Source organism: Panthera onca, chromosome A1 (assembly GCF_046562875.1).
Source record: "Panthera onca isolate mPanOnc1 chromosome A1, mPanOnc1 haplotype 2, whole genome shotgun sequence".
Classification (NCBI taxonomy): domain Eukaryota; kingdom Metazoa; phylum Chordata; class Mammalia; order Carnivora; family Felidae; genus Panthera; species Panthera onca.
Genome location: NC_138339.1, coordinates 63,220,857 through 63,240,097, shown reverse-complemented (window position 1 = coordinate 63,240,097; position 19,241 = coordinate 63,220,857). Strand labels below are relative to the sequence as shown.

Genomic DNA, 19,241 nt, shown 5'->3' with positions numbered 1-19,241 from the left:
TCCCTGAATCCAGGAGTTACTGAAGTATGTGCCTTACTTGGAGAAACCCTACAGAATCACACCTTACCCCTACTTCCCACCCATTTAACTGGTAAGGATCAGAAAAAGGGAAGTTCCTTGAAGCGAAATTTAGATCCTTCCCACCAGAAAAATACGAAACTACTCCTACACACCTGGGAGTTCTTTTTGTGTTATTACTGTAAAACACACACGACGCGAAATTTACCATCGTAACCATTTTTAAGTGAACGCTTCGGCGACCTCAAGCACACCATTGCGCAACCACCACCACCATCCATCTCTGAACTCTTCATCTCGAAAAACTGAAACTATACCCACTAACCAGCAGCTCCCCACTTCCTCCTGTCAGGCCCTGCCAACCATCATTCTACTTTCTGTCTCCATGAACTTGACTGCGCTACGTACTTCACCTGAGTAGAATCATACGGTATTTGTCCTTTTGTGTCTGGCTGATTTCACTTAGTGTACTATCCTCCAGATCCACCCGTGTCATAGCATGTGTCACAATGTCTTCTCTTGTTAAGGATGAGTAACGTTCCACTCTTATGCGTGTACCACATTTTGCTGATCGTTCGTCCATCACTGGACCCTTGTGTCGCTCCCACCTTTGACTATTGTGAATAATGCTGCATGATCATGGGTGGACAGATAGCTCTTGGAGCCCTTGCTTTCAATTCTTTTGGGTATATACCGCTAGGATTTCTTTTGGGCGGTGACATTTCCCTGAAAGGTGGAGGTGGGTGGAGGCAAACCCAGCATTCGCTGAGATTGAGCAAATCAGTTAGCTGTCAAATGACTGGGAAACACAGCGATTATCAACGTAGGTATATTTAGACTTCTTACGGTACGCTGTGCACACAGATAGTTATGAGCCCTGGGGAACCCCAACCTCATCCCATTCCCAGTAAAAGGGGCAGGGTTTGGAAGCCTGAGACCTGGGTTCAAATCTCAGGAGGAGCCCTTTTTAGTGAAGACTACTGAGAGTATATGATATGCTCGCATATTGTAAGCACTCAGTAAACTCTGTCTTCTCCACCCTAAGACCCTTTTTCCTCAATCTGAATTCTGGATGTAGATGACCAGATACCGGCTTTGTCATAACCTGTGAATGTAATGAAATTCAGCCAAACTGCTCTGACGAGATCCTAGAATTTTCCCAGGAAGAGGGTGGTGTCAACAACCCTAACTTGAGAATGCGTAGCACTCAAAGTTGGCACATTCACCCGCCAAATGTCCCCATTCACCTCAGATGAAAAAGGATTTCCAAAGAGTAAGTCCTTGGCTCGGGGCCACGTAGCAAAACTGTTAATAATGTGGCTGAGGGACAGACCCAACAGTGGAACATAGGGTTGAGGGAGAACGTTCTGGAATTAGCAGCCTGGGTGTGACCTCAAGAAAGCCACCTCACCTTCTCCAAGCTTCAGCTTTCTCATCTGTAAAATGGAAGCAATAATACTTTTGCCTCCTAGAATGGCTGTGAGGAGTAAGAGAGGGACAGTGTGGTAACATGCTTGGCATAGGGCCCACATCCAGTCAGCTGTGGAACCAGAAAAGATGAGCCAGGTCCCCTCTCCCTTCAATCCTCGGGCATTTCTGCAGGAACAGGGGTTTTAATGGGAAGCTGGCATCCTGCTCTGACCCTTCTCCAAACTGTACCCTCAGCACTCTCCACGTTTTCTTTCGTCACCTTCATGGCCTTGATCATAAAGCTCAGGAGAAATAAAAAGAAGCTCACCCACCCATTTACCCATCTATCCATCCATCCATGCACCCAGCCAACGTTTATTGAGGGCCTACCCTATGCCAAGCCTGACAAAGCCACTGGGAACCAAGAGATGAATGGAACGGGCCTCTCCTCCGCAGGAAGGCACAGGGCAGTGGGGGAGGAAGAGAAGTTAATGGTAAGAATGGCACCTGGGTGGCTCAGTCAGGTAAGCATCCAACTCTTGATTTGGACTCAGGTCATGACCTCGCGGTTCATGGGTTCAAGCCCCACAATGGGCTTTGTGCTGACAGTGCAGAGCCTGCTTGGGATTCTGTCTCTCTCCTCTTTCTGCCCCTCCCCTGCTCATGCTGTGTGCGCTCTCTCTCTCTCTCTCTCTCAAAATAAATAAGTTAAAAAAAAAAAAAGAAGAATGGCAGACGCTTACTTAGGGCCATGTGCTAGGCACGGCTTCAGGTCTCTTGGCATAATCTGTTTCATTCTCCTCACACCCCATGAAATAGCACTGCAATGATTCTGTTTCACAAATATGGAAACAGCATATGGACAGTAACTTACCCAAGGTCACAAAGCTATTAAATTTAACCTCTAAACTGTCAGAACCTAATCCTAATAGGAGTCTGGGGACAGAGGTCAGGGGTGGGGCTCAAGGGCAGGAGGGACGGTGTCCTAGAGTTCCCCAGAGTCAGCAGGCCACAAACTGCTGTGGAACTTCCACAACCTGAAGGTTGACAAGTGGGGGCTATATAGGTTACACTCTTCAGCACAGTCCCTTACAGTCACCGAGTGTTGTCCTCACACGTCAGCTCACTTTACCTTCAAGAGAGCTCTGTGAAGGGGATCTAAGCTGTCCCCACTTCACAGAGGAGGAACCTGACACTCGGCGGGAGGAAGTGTTGGAGCCAACTCAAAGCCAAGGACGCCCAGCACATGCACCTGTCAAAGGCCCCTGTTCAGTTCAGATGAAAGAATTATTTCCAAAGAGAACATCTTTGGCCGGGTCCTACGTGCTTGCCAAAGGCAAGGGAGCTGGAAATGCATTCGGTCTCTTTGTCTCCCACCAATGACCAGCCCACATGGCAGCGTGTCTTCCTTTATCCCCTGCCCTGGTGTCCCCTCCTGAACGCAGCCACAATGATCACTTCATCTAAGACAACACCCCATAGCTCCCCGCCGGCCTTCCCTACTCCATTTCTCTTCAGGACACTTATGGTTATCTGCTATCAAAGTAGACTCGTTTGTTTAGTATCTGACTCTCTCAACTAGACCAGAAGCTCCATGAGGGCAGGAAACACGTCCCTTTTGTCTTTCACTGTATCCTGACACCTGGAACAGGACCTGGAGCATTATAAGCGGTCAGTGTGGTTTAGGTCAATGAATGAATGAACAAATGAATGGAAGTGGGTGGGTTAGGGAATTACCCTGTGGAAGAAGCCAGAAACAAGGACCAGGAACTCACCCGGGACACAGTCCCCTGCCCCACCCTGGGTATCAGGTACCCCCAGTCTTGGCCTTGGGCTAATAGGAACATCTGACCTCTTGTCTTCTCCTTCCCAGTGCCTGTCCCTCTCAAGGACGCTCTCCTAGGTGTCATGCCCATAAAGAGCCCCTCAGTTCAGGGACCTGCTTGAATAGTACCCTTACAGCCTCACTCCAGATCTTTCTTATTCACTCATTGCCTCACACACTTATACCCTTTCACCCCAGAATAGTACCAAGCCCAGTCTATTTCCTCAGGTACCTTATAATCCTGCAAACTCATTCATGCTAAGGTACTGATGAATAATAACAGGTGTTCGATGTAATTTTTAAAGGGAGCCTTCTAGAGACAATATAGTAAAATACTAGAACGGCTCACTGTAGGAGTTTCAGGTCTCCTAGAAACTTTACATGCCTCATCATACACAGAATATGACCTGTGGATGCCATCCACTCATTCATTCATTCACTCACGTCTTCATCCGGCACTTGAGCAAACATTTACTGAGTGCCTTCTGCCTGCCAGAAAGGTCCTGTGTGCTGAGGATATGAGAGTGAGCAAGACAGCCAAAGTCCCTGCTCTCAGAGAACCCGGTGTCTAGTTGAGGAAACAGAGCAGTCAGCAAAGACCCTGCCAAGGAGCTTCAACTCTCAGTGTTAGCACCACAACAGAGGGGGTAAACCCGTGAGGGGACCGGAGGCAGCTACCCAAGGGATGGGAGGTCAGGAAGGCCTGCTGGAGAAACTGTAGTCTCCACTGGCTGCTGGCAGTTGACCAGGACTTCACCAGGGAACTGGGGGGCTGCAGGCATTCAGTGCTTGCGAGGGTGCAGAGGTCTGAGCCAGTCTAGCTAGGCAAGGCTCGCCCTGGGCCCACCTGCTTCATGCAACCCTTAAAAGTGGCTGAAGTTAAGCTCAGCCATGGAGTGTGTGCCATGAAGTCGGAAAGAGCAACAGGGCAGGGTGTCCTTGGAACTGTGCAGATGCCAGCCGTTCTTCCCTCCCTCTGGAATGTCAGAAATCACGTCTGTGTCCTGGGGTTCTCCGTTGCCTATGAAACTGTCCAAGTTCACCATCCTAACAACACAAGAGGTGAATCAGCTGCCTCTGCACACAGTCTGCAGTGCCTCCTAGACCCTGGCATGTCCGGGGAGCTGTTTCAATATTCTGCTGTCTCTTCCTTTGCCTGTCAAAGGAAAGAAAGCCTTCAGCATTAACGACAACAATTACAGGTGACCTGAGAGGTTTCTTTGACCTGCCACCTAAGGTAAGTGCCTTTTTGCAGATATTCAAGGCCTCACTTTTAATTCATCTTGAACCCAACTTTGCCCTTCACCTCCACCCACCCACCAGCACTACCTTGAACATGCTCAGTTGCCCAGTGGAAAGAATCATAGCACTTTCCTTTTCTGGCTTTCTCTGATACAACAAGCTTCCAGCAACCGTCAGAAAAGAAGGCAAGTAACATCCGTGGTGGAGACAAGCCTATGAAATTCGTTCAAAAATACAGCAAGGCACTGTACTCACTACAGAGAGACACATGCTGTTCCATGGACAAGGGCCCATTTGTGAGTCACCAAGCATAATGGGACATTGTTGAAAGTGTTGGGAACATGAGAATTTCCTCACTGCCCAACTTGGGTAATGCTGGAGCTACATTTGCCTCCAGAAATGAAGTCAGACAGACTCAACCCAACTTCCAACTGCCAGGCCCCAAGACCATGGGGCCACCATGTTTTTATGCTGACTTTTGTTAATGGGAGTCACTTCCCAAGTTGTGTTGAAGGGTCGACTTCTTATCCGCTTGTGCAACAGACGTGGGTGCTTTGACAAAGGACATGCACAGAACTCTGACCGGAGGACCTTAGACCACATGAAAGACTTTTTTTTTTTTTTTTTTTTTTTTTTAATTTTTTTTTTTTTTTCAACGTTTTTTATTTATTTTTGGGACAGAGAGAGACAGAGCATGAACGGGGGAGGGGCAGAGAGAGGGAGACACAGAATCGGAAACAGGCTCCAGGCTCTGAGCCATCAGCCCAGAGCCCGACGCGGGGCTCGAACTCACGGACCGCGAGATCGTGACCTGGCTGAAGTCGGACGCTTAACCGACTGCGCCACCCAGGCGCCCCCACATGAAAGACTTTTAAAGACCCTCACGTCAGGGTTCTGCACCGTCAAATAGATTGGTGGGGAGAGGGAAAAGTTGCCCATGATTTGGCGTGAGGAAGGGATATGGCAGGCATGTGTAGCAACAATCTGGCTAGAACAATACATAAGAGCTCCTCTCACTTCTTGAGTATCTATGATAGGCCAGGCAATGTTCAGTGCTTTATGTGCATGACTTCATTTCCTTCCTACATCCATTACATACATGAAGGTCATGTCAACATCATCTTACAGAAGGAAGCTCGAGGCTGAGAGGTAACAACATGCCTGTGTCACAGAGCTAATGATCTGCACAACCAATTTAAACTCAGGTCCGGGGGACCCTTGCGGTGGTGCTCTCTTAGCTGGCACACTGTGCCACATGAAGGACTGTGGGGCAGGAAACTGGGTGGCTGAGAGTTATTTAGTGCAGGGGGGTTGGTGCCTCCTCAGCCCTGGATAAGGGTAGCATGAGGATCCGGATGCACAACCCCAGCCCCTGAGCTCCCCTCTCCCGTGATCCTTTATGCCTGTCTCTACCACAGCTCTTGTCACGTAACTCGGCACTGAGATGGCTTGTTGGAACACCGTCTCCCCACCAAATCTTGAGCCTACCAGAACAGGCACTCCATTCTATTCTTTGCACCTGCCACAACACCTGGAGCTCTGCTTACACTCCAAACATTTTCATGGGACCACATGAATCAGATGGATAGAGATGGAGCCAAGATGCATAAATAATTCAGATGAACTGGTTCAAGTCCAAGCTCAGCCACAGGCTAGCTGTGTGGCCTTGAGCAGGTAACTTCTTTCCACCGGGCCTCAGTTCCCTCACCTGCACCATTAGGAGATTCACTTACAATGGTATCTACCAAATGTGAGACAGATTCCACAGGTGGAATGCAAATGAACCCTCCTTTTAGTTCACTTAAATTAACATTCAATTTAAATTTCAATTAAATTGATACAGATTTATTTTTCTGTTTATAAAAATGTAACTAGCTCATCAAGCCCTTGAAGTTTACCTTTAAAGTGACATTAAGGTTTTTTTTTTTTTAAAGTTAATTTTAAGGGGCGCCTGGGTGGCTCAGTCAGTTAAGCATCCAGCTTCAGCTCAGGTCAGGATCTCACAGTTCATGAGTTTGGGCCTCGCATTGGGCTCTGTGCTCTCAGGGCAGAGCCCGCTTCAGATCCTCTGTCTTCTCTCTCTTCCCCTCCCCTGTTCGTTCTCTCTCTCTCTCTCTCTCTCTCTCTCTCTCTCTCCTTCTTTCAAAATAAATAAATACAGTTTAAAAAAACACAAAATAAAACTTAAAAAAGGAGTTAAAGAATCTGTGGGGGGTGATGGTGAAATAGGCGAAGGGGATTAAGAGTAACACCATGATGAGCACTGAGTAATGTATACAATTGTTGAGTCACCATATGGAACGCCTGAAAAACTAACATAAACCCTGTATGTTAATTACACTGGAATTAAAGCTAAAAAAAAGGTTTTTAAAAAAAGGAATTCACTCTTTACAAAACTGCAAAAAAAAAAAATCTCTTTGATAATGTCCATTGGTCCTTAAATATTACAAATAACCGTGGAAGTGACACATGGACGAGTGAGGTTTAGAGATCCAGTCCGCTGGTCTTTAACGTCGATGCCTCCGACGGGGAGGACCAGGGAAGGGGCTATGGAGCATGAAGGCTCATCGAAAGAAGAGAAGGAAAGATAAAAACGAGATGTTCAAAATGACCTCTGGCCTCCACGGTCAGGACTCAGCACCTATGGATGCCTACTACATGCCTGGCACCGGGCCGTGTGCCATGGGACACATTCATCCGGTGTGAACACAGCCAGAAAAATGAGGGATGGGGCAGGGGAGCGGGAGCAGGACAACCAGAAGTTGACTTTGTCTTTTTAAACTGTTCGGTGCTGTCTGCAGAAGCAAATGCAGGCGGAACTTTCTTGGTTTACTTTGAACAAAACACAGACAGGGGACGATGCTTCCTAGAAGATGAGGGTGTTGGGGGGGGGGAGGTTTGTTGATGCCTCTGTTGAGGGAGACAAGTAGGGGCTTGGGCAAATGACTTCTAATTTCCTATCTAAATCTTTTTTTTTTTTTTTACACTTATTCATTTTTGAGAGACAGAAAGACAGAGCACAAGTGGGGAGGGACAGAGAGAGAAGGAGACAGAATCCAAAGCAGGCTCCAGGCTCCGAGCTGCCAGCACAGAGCCCAACGCGGGGCTCGAACTCACAAACTGTGAGATCATGACCTGAGCCGAAGTCGGACGCTCAACCAACTGAGCCACCCAGGCGCCCCCCTATCTAATTCTGACTTGGCTTGGTGCTGTCACTAACTGAGTACCGGACTCATCTGAATATTTATTCCTCGGGTTTAAAAGCTCATTAGTTAAAGCAACCAGGCCAGTAAGGATTTCACCTGGAAAATTCCACCTTAACCCGGGAGCTGCTCGGCAGCTGCCTCCCGTTCAGGGTGGCCGGCTCTTCCTCAGGACCCTCGGAAGTGGGGCGGCGGTCACCGAGAAGGGCCGAGGGCAGGGATGCAACAGCCTGACTCCATCAGCTTCCGGTTCCCAGAAATGGGCAGAGCCAAGGGCGGTGGGGTGGATGAGGGCAAATCCCACCCCCACTCCAAGCAAAACAGCTCTCCTGAACACAGGTCTACACAGGGACGGAAGCCAGAAACGTCCCTGCTGCGTACGAAGGAACCAGACATATGTTTCCGATGTTTGCCAGGAAAACGACTCAAGTGAACACAGCTTCCCATGAAAAGCAAACCGAAAGCAAATAAGACGCGGGAATGGATCCCAACATTTCCTTTATGCCCACTGTATAATCTTCCTCTAGCCGAACATCCACCACTAAGATCTGCCCACCTTCTTTCAGATGTGGAGGCTAAAATATGTTTTCCCCGCTACTTGGGGACCCTGCATGAAGACATATAAAACGAAGCAGCAGTGGGTGGAGACCGCCCAGCTGGACAAGAGTAAGGAATACCGTTTGCTAAGCAAGTCCTGTATAGTGCCAGGCACTGGGTTAGGCACTGTCTGTTTACGATCTCACAAGTCCTGCTTGACGCTTCCTTAGGCAGGTGTTACAGTTTCCATTTTATAAATGAAGAAACTGAGGCCGGGGTGAGGGTAAGACATGGGACTTGCCAGAAACTCCATGAGGAGGAAGGAGCAGAGCTAGAATTCAAGCCCAGGTCCGTCTGAGTCCCACAGCCACACTTCTCCCTGACCTCATCACGTCCTCCTTCCCAGATGGCACCTGACAACTACCCCAACCTGGTTTCTGGAGGGTCCTCTCTGTCTATATCCCTGGCCGCCAAGCCGCTCCCCTCTCTTGGCCCCTCTCCTCCGTACGGTATGTGCTCCTTCCTCCCTCCTCCTCCTCCAGGTGAATTTGTCTCTGTTATTCTAGAACCAGGCTATACTCTGCTTTCTCCAAGAAAGCGCTCATCCACATGACTGTCCCCTTCTAACCTCTCATGACCTGAAAGGTAATGATGTTCAATCTGTTCCTCGAATGCCAGAAGACGTAATGGGTTTCAGTGCTGTTCCTACCCAAGTTCAAGAGCACAGCCACCATCCCTCTGAGAGTCAAGACCCCCTGCTGTCTATTTCCAAGGGCTACAGGTGTGATGATCCTTGAAGGAATGGGGGTGTCCACATAGGGCTGTTTGGATGAGACCTGACAAAGTCTCCAGGCTCAGTAACTGTTGTTCTGATGGATGATCCACAGGTATACAGGTGTCCAGAAGGCCATAAGCTGGAATGACTAGGCAAATTGCTGCTGGGACTCTCCTTTGGGCATCTCCCGGGTCAGCTCCCAGGTTGCCCCCTGACAGTTTCCCACTGCTGACCTTTCCTCCCTGCCTGGACCTCAGTCAGGCCCCCTCATTTGTGCTCAGCCCCACACCCACCTTTTCCCAGTCCTCCCTCCAGTCTGGGGACCCCCCCCGCCGTGGTCTGGGTTGGGAGAGGCCCATGAGGCAGTTTCCTGACCCTCATTCTAATCCTCAGGTTGCAGAAGAAATTGTGCCTCCTCCTGTAGGCCCCCACCTTTGACTCACAGCGGCCTGTTTTGCTTGTCTCACCACTGGACATGATTCAAGCCAGAGAGCAAGTAGTTAAATCCTCTTGCACTTGAATCTCACGGTGTTCTAGCTATGCAACTTGGTCTAGTTTCTTAACCTCTCTGTGCTGAAGTCCTTTCATCCATCATACAGCTGTTGTGTGAGGAGGAAAGGAGTTCACACACATGCAGCTCCCAGAACAGGGTTTGGCGCGTGGTAAGCACTCCATAAACGTTTGCTGTGGGTATTACTTCTCGTGCTTTTTATTCCCACAATTAAAACCAGCTTCTCTTCATGTGTGGTGGCCTCTGTCTGACCCAAAGAGAAGTCATACAGGGAGAAGGAGGAAGAAAGTAAAACACAGAGGTGGCGTCTCAACGTTACAAACTCCTGACAGCTGGTATCCAACTGGACGTCCAAGCAGGGCTCAAGGCTGTGCAGAGTCCGGAGCAGGAGCAGAGAGGGGCCCAGTGGCTCAGCCCAGGACTCCCCAACTCTCACAGCCATGGAAGCTGGGTCCATGGAGTTCAGTAAGGTCTCCAGGCCGCACGGGGCCCCAGATGACACCTGAGATGCCCCTCATGACCACCCTGAACATCACTTCCTCATGGGTAAAATCAGGATTCTGATAATACCACCCTCCAGGAGCAGCTTTGGAAATGAGCTGGATGGATACATGGCAAGAGCTTTGAAGAACGCCTATATAATGACACTTCCCAATGCTAGGTCTTATTATCTTGGTAATTCTTATTTTCTTCTTCGTGCCCTCCTGCAGCTTCCACTCTCTATGGTGTGTGTGTGTAGTAATTTCACGACAAAGGAAATATGGCGAAATGGCATGTTTTAAAGAAAAAAAAAACAGTGATTAAAGATGGAGTATCAATGCTGAGGATTTAAAGAACGGAGAGAGGGGCGCCTGGGTGGCTCAGTCGGTTAAGCATCCGACTTCAGCTCAGGTCACAATCTCACGGTCCGCGAGTTCGAGCCCCGCGTTGGGCTCTGGGCTGATGGCTCAGAGCCTGGAAGCCTGCTTCTGATTCTGTGCCTCCCTCTCTCTCTGCCCCTCCCCCGTTCATGCTCTGTCTCTCTCTGTCCCAAAAATAAATAAACATTAAAAAAAAAAATTTAAAAAAAAATAAATAAAAATAAAGAATGGAGAGAATATATCCAGTTGGGGATGAATCAGGGTGCACCTCACGGAGGCAGCAGCATTTGAGACAGGCTTTCAAGCATGGGCAGAATCTTGTTAAGTAGCCAACAAGATTCCTTGGCACAACAAGATTCCTGGAGAGTCAAGGAACAGAGAAACTGCTACTAATGAAAAAGATGTGAGGAGAGAAAACCCAGAAATGCCAGCAGGAGAGGCAGGAAAAGGTCTTAGGAGGGCATTTTTTTTTTCCCAGAATGCCTATCTTCTGGCCAAAAAGGAGACCAGAGACAGAAAGTGGATACAGCCTTTCAACTAGAAAGACTTTTCTTTGTCATGGATGTAGGCTTAGGATTGGTGCTGGGAGCCACAAACTGATCATTTACAGAAGAAATAGGGGTGCCTGCATGGCTCAGCCGGTCGAACGTCCAACTTTGGCTCAGGTCATGATCTCATGGTTCGTGGGTTTGAGTCCCATGTCAGGCTCTATGCTGACAGCTCAAAGCCTGGAGCCTGCTCCGGATTCTGTGTCTCCCTCTCTCTCTGTGCCTCCCCCACTTGTTCTCTCTCTCTCTCTCTCTCTCTCTCTCTCTCTCTCTCACACACACACACACACACACACACACACACACAAATAAACATTTTTAAAAGAGAGAGAAGAGAAATAAAAATGATCACTAACACCATGGGAGAAATTGTGGTCAAGTGAGACAGGGCAATATACACAAGGGTAGTAAGAAGAAGGGAAGAGGCAGGCAGAAAAAAGGAAGGTCACCAAGGTTTTTTCTCACACCCAAAGAAGCAACGGAATCAAGTTCACCCCTTCCTGAGACAATGTAGACAACCCTTGGTTCCTCAGTCTCAGCCCCAAGCCTCTTCACTAAACAAGGGTCAATAACCCTCTGGGTCATGCACCCCTTCCCTGGGTCCTCAAAGCCCATTGCTCCCGGCTCTGCCAAGGAAGCCTTCCTGGGACAGAGAACAAAGCATGTCTCTTGCCTTGATGAAAGCATCAAAACCTGGAGAAGCAAAAAGCCGAGCCAGCTGGTATAGGCAAGGTACTTAACGCAAATGCATTCCTACTTCTTCCAATCTTTTTGAAAGTGCTCCTCCAATTTCATATAAGCCAATCAGTAGACAGTGGCACTTGAGCATTGTAAATCCCACTTCTGCCACCCTGAAGCAGTGTAGCTCCACGCAAGGTGCCTCCTTCCTGGGAGCAGGAGTTCCTTCATCCATCCAATGGGAGGAATGACACAGACCCTGTAAGGTGGTTGGGAGCTTTACAGGGAGTGAATGCATGGTCAACGTCAGCCCTCGATAAGGACCAGCAACTGCTACCAAAAAGTCAGAGACAAAGATAAGCATGCACAAAAATGCACACAGAATAGCTCCTCTTGGCTGGAGAGCAAAAGCAGGAACTGGGGTATGCTGCTGAAGTCCCGAATTCCTCTAGATCTCGTCTAGCAAGTGCCTTGGCCAGGGACAGGCTTTCAAGTTGTTGACAGTCTCATTTCCCTAAGTTGTATAACAGGAACGGTGGTTCACTGTGGAGCTGGGCATGCAGAGCGTTGGGGCTGATGGGCCACATACTGGGCCCAGACCCTTGGGCAAACCTTAAGCAGATTGTGTGGTCTCCCTCTAGCACTGGGCAAGAAGAAGAGACCTCAGACATCCATCTGCAGGTCTGGACTAGGAAAGGGGTGCAACATGCTTGCTTCGGGGCAGCCAGCAAGAGATTCGGGGTGGAGGGGGTGAGCTCAAAAAGCTATTCTACATGAAGCAGAGACAATTTCACAAAATGATGTCTATTATCCCAGACATTTGAGAACCTGCCTGACTCTTCCTGCCCTGTGCCCATCTTCCAGGTCAGAAAACAAGCACAGCAGCCTGATACTTGAGGAATACCCATTCTATCTGGGAATTAAAGGGCTGCTTCTATGAACTCAAATAAGGATCCCCCCTGTCTACACTGAGTCTTTCTTGACTCAGTAGCGACCCAGAACACGCTGCCTGCAGTATAGCCTTTCTTTCGCTTCATGTTCCTGCATAAAGTCACATACTGGGCAAGGCAGCCCGGAGCCAGCTTCTCCCTCGTTTCACCATATAAAAGGCTGCCAAAGTAGCACCAATATATTCCGTGGTCTCTCCCTAATTCCATCTTCATTTAGCAAAATCCACTGACACCAGTTAACTTGCATGGAGACCCAGCGGGCAAGAGTAAATAAGCCACTTACGCAAAACAATGTTAAGGTGGCTTTAGGTGAAAATGACAAAGGCCACTGCCACTTGTCACATTATGCTTGTCATGCCCTAGGAGAGTAATCCAAAGGGGCGACGGTGAGGACCCTGGCATCTCAGAAAACACAAGTTTCAGATAAATAAAAGAAAGCCTGGCTTCTCACAGCAAGTGGGGGGTACACACCGGAAACCGTCAATGCTTTCTAAATATTCAAATAAATCCACAGATGACAGATCCAGAAGGGATTGTGAAAGGAACCTGAAACAGGCAATGTGTTTATAAATCAGCACAATGACTAAAATGGATTGGCTTCCCTCTTCCCCACAAAAACAATATTGCCGTGGCAGCATTCCTAACTGTGGACCTCATGATGATTAAATCATAAATATGACTCAACATGCCAGGAAAACAAAGATATCACAACTCTAAACCTTTACAATAGTTGGCCACCGTAAGAATTTACATGGCCGGCCCCATATGATGGGCATTGCTTCATCGATCAAACCAATTATACGAAAAGTCGCATTTTACTCTAAAGCCTACAAAAAACAACTAAAAAATACAATGCCACTGCACCACCAACTTGACCTACAGCTGATATGTTAGCTATAATACACATCACATTTGTACCGCTTTGACTCACCTTCTTAATACATGGGAGTTTGGGGGGAAATGATTTTTAAAATCCTGCTCTCTTTTGAAGATGGTGCAGGAAAAACTACCCGAATGCCTTCGGTTCCCCTGGAGCAGTTGTTCTGCAGCAGCGAGGGGCATTCAGCATCAGCCCCCTGCCTCCGAGCCCCACTCCCACTCTCAAGTGCTGCAGGAGTCCCCACTTTGATGGCAGCGAGCACGCCAGCAGCTATGTCTCTCCTTCCTCTTAGAAATCTCCTGAAGATGCCCCAGGCTTAGCTTGGATGCTTCTCAAGGCAGCTCTTTCCACTGAGACAGATACCTAGATCCCCATAATTCTAATCTGCTCTCCTGGGAACAAAGAAATAAAGCTGATCTTCCTCTTGTAGCTCAGGCTATCAGCTAAAATGCTATAGTGTCAAGAAAAAGAAAAGACAGCTCAATGAGGATTAAACAATAAGGAAGTTTATAGACTTGCCCGAGAGGCAGCCCCGAGTTGGGGTGAGCTTGGTAGCGGGGAGGGAATCGATCCAGGGACTCTGCCATCTCCCAGGACTGAATGCCCTTGTGGTTACAGGCTGGCAGCCAACAGTCAGCAAGGCTACCTGCTTTCTCCCTCGCTGTTGCGGGGAGGGGTAGACAGAGAGATGGCCCTTTCCTGAACCCTCCTCAACCAAGCATAGACTTACTTTCCCCGAAGCCCCTACCAAACCCTTCCTTGCATCTCATTGGCCTGAAATGTCTTAGATCTTCCATCTATGAACCAATCACAGAGGCCAGGGGGATGGGACTTCCCTGACTGGCTTAGCTATGGACCAGCAGGGTCCATCCAAAGATTGTGGATCAATCTACCAAACCACGCCCACCTCACACTCCCCCCCACCCTTTCCACTCCCCCCACCCCCACCACTGCTGGTTTTCCACATTGGAGAAGGGTATGGTGATTGTTGGAAAAATAATCACCACGTCCACTCTATGGTTCTTCTTTTTCGGTGGAAAATCCAATCCCTTCGGCAGATTCTCCACAGGAGGATCCCTGGGCCTCTTGTGATCTGGCTGCCCTCTCCAGCACTCAGCCCTTGGGGTGCTAAACTATGCAGGGGAACCACTCTGCCTGTGTCAGTACACTGGGCATCCAGAAACACTGGCTAAGCCAGACTTGTGGCTTTCACAGCCATGCCATACTGAAGGCTTATACTGGACAAATCACCATGAGCTTTAGTGGGGCCTGGGTTTGGATTCCTGCTCTACCACTGACTGGATGGATATATAACCCTGAGCAGGTTATTTCACCACCTTCACCCCCGGTTTTCTCATCTGTGAAATGGGGCTAATAATGGTAGTTACTATACTGGGTTACCCTCAAGAGAGAAAGCATGTACTTAGTTCTCTCCCATCTGGTACTAATATCAGCCTCCAGCTGTACAGAAAAGTAGAGGCTTTCTGTTCCTCCTTTACTCACACCAGATCCGGAAATGTGATCCCTGCCATCTGTGGATGCCCAGCTGTGCAGAAGGCCCCACATTCTCTGCAGGAGAAACTCGCTCTCTGCCCTCCAAGAGCCCTCTCCTCCTTCCCTCCACCTGCTCTGCCTCTGCCCCCTGCCCCCCAGACTCCCCATATGTAACAGAACTAAGCAGAACAGCTCCATCACAACAGAAATACCCATTTACAGTAACTGTGCCTTTTTTCTGCAATTGCAGCTGCTACTGTGTGCCTCCATTACTCAAATGTAACAAACCAACTTCAGCAATACTGAAGTTAATTATAAAGAAAAATACTCAGAGCTCTGGAAAGAAAATTTCAATAGTAGCCATTCATCTTGTAAAACATTCAGCCTTCTCCAGGAGCTAAAAATGAAGAAGAACTATCACACTAGATTTCTTTGCAAGTGTTTTTATGGTATGTGAGCTTCTTACAATGATTATGGATATTGATATTCTTAAGTAGTTTAAAGAAATTGCCCAAGGCAGGAATCAGAGAGGAAACTAACTGCTCAGCGACTGTTTCTTCCTTCGGTGAAAAAGTGGGTCATATCTCAAATGTTAACACTTCTTTCCCTACCAGGCTGAGAATTCCTGTGCTTGGGAACTTTCTTGAGCCCCCATCCCCCAATCTGTCCAGCACCCTCTTGCTTTGGCCTGTCCCTGTGGGTTCTGCCCAATTGCCCTGACTCGATCTCGTTCTGCCTACTCCTCCAGACAGGTGCCTTAGCAAGACTAGCCCCCTGGCTGTTCATTCTCCCAGCTCACCTTCAGCCCCATGCTCTGCAGCCCTCTGGTCAGGCCTCTCCCAGCCCTGCACCCAACTCACCCCTCACCCTGATCACCTATCCGGCAAGGGACTCTGGAAAGTAAGAGTGAAAACCATCCTGTTACACACTAAGTAGAGAAGTACCTGAGAAATACTTGAGAAGGTTGCTCGTCAAGGAGGAAACTCAAACTCTTGCAAAACCACCCCCTTATCACCATCACCATTGGAGACAGGTCTGGTTGGGCCATGAAGCTAATTCTGGGTAGGAAGCTTGACACAGATGAGTTCTCTTGAAGGAAGCACACGGCAGGATGGACAATTGTTCCCATTTCTTCACCCCTTCCCCCGCCATGTGGCCGTGCAGAGGAGGAGGACACAGAGAGCACACCCCACCGCACTGACCCTGGGCTTGGCTATGTGTGTTGCTTTGGCCAAAGGGATATTAGTAGATGTGACACAAGAGGAACTCTTTAAGGACTTGCACAGTTTGGTTTAACCCTTTACACTTTCGTGACCCACCATGAGAAAGGCATGCCCCAAGTAGCCCCTAGTGCAAAGAGACTGGGACTCAACTAGCAGCCTAGAGCCAAGCTGGCAACCCCAAGCAAGACTCGGGCAACCCCAGGCTCACGAGCAAGAAAACAAATGTTTGAGTTGTTTGTGTGCAGCAAAACCCAAAACAGAACAGCCATTGCCCCAAAACACCATTACTGGCATCCTGACCACAAGGTTCCTTATTGCCCCAAATCAAGAGGTGACTACAATCAACACAACTGAAAGGCAATATATGGAACTGGAGAAAATATTTGAAACCACATATCTGCCAAGGAGTTAATATCCAAAGTATATAAAGAAATCATACAATTCAGTAGTTATTAATAATCCAGTTTAAAAATAGCCAAAGGACCGGAATAGACATTTTTCCAAAGAAGACATTCAAATGGCCAACAGGTATATGAAGAGGCACTCAACATTACTGACCATCAGGGAAATGCAAATCAAAACCACAATGAGATATCATCTGACACCTGTTAGAATGGCTATTATCAAAGAGAGAGAGAGAGAGAAAGAGTTAACAGGTATTGGTGAGGATGTGGAGAAAAGGGAACCCTTGTACACTGTTGGTGGGAATGTAAATTGATACAACCACTATAGAAAACAGTTATGAAGATTCCCCCAAAATTTAAAAACAGAATTATTACTGGATATGATCCAGCAATCCCACTTCTGGGTATATATCCAAAGGAAATGAAATCAATACCTTGAAGAGATATCTGTACCCTCATGTTAACTGCAGCATTATTCACAATAGCCAAAATCTGAAAACAACCTAAGTGCCTGTTGACAGATGAGCAGATTAAGGAAAAAAAAAAGGGTGTGTGTGTGTGTGTGTGTGTGTGTGTGTGTGCGCGCGTTCGCACACAAGCACATGTGTGAGCGTGATGGAATATATTCCGCCATAAAAAAAGTAGGCAACCTTGTCATTTGAAGCAAAATGAATGAATCTCAAGGGCATTATGCTAAGTGAAATAAGTCAGACGGAGAAAGACAAGGACTATATTCCTCACTTGTGTGTGGAATCTAAAAAAAAAAACCTGAACTCATAGAAACAGAGAACAGACTGCTGGTTATCAGGGCGGGAGGTGGGAGTGGGGTAAATGGGGAGATGCTGGTCAAAGGAAGATAAATTCCAGTTATAAGACGGATCAGTTCTGAGGATGTCATGTACAGCATGGTGGCTATCTGCTAAGAGAGTAGATCTTGAAAGTTCTTACCACACACACACAAAAAGGTAATTATGTGAGGTGATGGATGTGTTAGCTAACCTTATGGTGGTAATCATTCCACAATATGTAGGTATATCAAATCATTACATAGTACACCTAAAACTTACACTATGTTATGTCAATTATATCTCGATAAAGCTTGGAGAAAAAGGCTAATAAATATTGTATTTTTAAAAAATAGATTGCCATCCACCTGATTCTTGATTTCAGCTCAGGTCGTGATATCACGGGTTCCATGAGATTGAGCCCTACATTGGGCTCCATGCTGTCAGTGCGGAGCCCGCTTGGGTTTCTCTCTCTTCCTCTCTCTGCTCCTCCCCTGCTCGCTATCTCTCTCTCTCTCTCTCTCTCTCTCTCTCTCTCTCTCTCTCTCAAAAATAAATAAATAAACATTTTTAAAAAAAAAACAGACTGCCATCTTTGCGGGACAGAAGAGAGAAGAGCAGCCACTCCATCGATAACCCCACAGCACTTGGCAATGATGATGGACCAAGGAAATAAATCAGAATCCTGGATGGGACCAGCTTCTGCCTCACATGCCCCACGTGGTCAACAACTGTGGTTGCCTGACTCGCTTCCCCTTGCCCTCACTCTGGTACTAGCCCCCCAGACTTCCCTCTGGGGAATCACCGCACCCACACCATCAGCGTGACTTAGGAAGGCTCCCTCTGCTCTCTGGCTTTAGGCATGGGCTCATACTATCCACTTATTCCATTACCCTGGCCACAGTGAGTGGGTCAGGGATGGACATATGACCCTGGCCAGATGCAAAAGAGCCAAGCAGAGGACTTTTGCAGGAACCACTGGGGAGGAGGGGCTCTTTCTGGTAAAATCTGGGCTCGGAGATGCTGGAGTCACCACAAACAGATGGCCCAAAAATGAAGCAAACACAGAGGGAAGCCAGGGCTAAAAGGTGGAAAGAAACAGATGTCTAAAGCCTTTGTGTGAACACCTGGATCCAGCTGAGCCTTAAGTTGATATATCCTGAACACCTCAGATGTATGAGTCCGTAACTTTCTCGTTTCTTCAGCCAGTGAAGTTGAGTTCTTTCCCTCCCCGACTGAAGACGCTCCGTTTGTCAGCCACCCTGTGCAACTGCTCCTCTCCATCCTTGCATCATTGAGGTCTGTTCAATGTTAAGAAAGGGCAGAGAATTTTCATGCTCCTGCATTGGAATTTCTGTTGCTGGCCTCTGCCATTTTGTTGGGCCAGTGGTTCCAAACCCTTGAGAATGGCAAAGTCCATCATTCTTGGTCAGGAATATTGCATAGCGTCTATTTGTTTATGCATATGTTTATTATTTTCTCAGTAAGTGGTTAACCTTTCCTTTTCCTTGGGGGAAAAATAATCTGAGCATACCATCACCTCATTTCCCTGCCTCCCTCGGTATTCAGGAACATGACAAAGTTGAATTTCTGAACTTTAAGAGAGTTCAAAGCAAATCAAACCAGCCCCCTTCAAAACAAAAGAAACTATCTCGTCGCAGAGGGTCCTCTCGCCTGAAATGCATTCCAAAGCAATGCCACAAATGCATGCAGCAGACCAAATGCCATCGGCTGCTGATTGAGGGCCATCTGAAGAACATTCTCCCCTTCCGGCCATCCCCCAACCCAGCTGCCAGGTCTCCCCACTTGGAGTCCTCAAGTTCCTGAAATGATATGGGCAGTGCAGATGTCACAGGGCTCACATAAGGCATGAGAGCAGCCTTGGCCCTTGAGGGCTC

At 47.9% G+C, this 19,241-nt stretch overlaps 1 long non-coding RNA gene across 4 annotated transcripts in view; it reads right to left on the bottom strand.

The window, feature by feature from the left end:
• The window catches only part of LOC132681022 (uncharacterized), a 253,481-nt gene that overhangs the window by 122,262 nt on the left and 111,978 nt on the right, over positions 1-19,241 (bottom strand). The window lies entirely within an intron of this gene.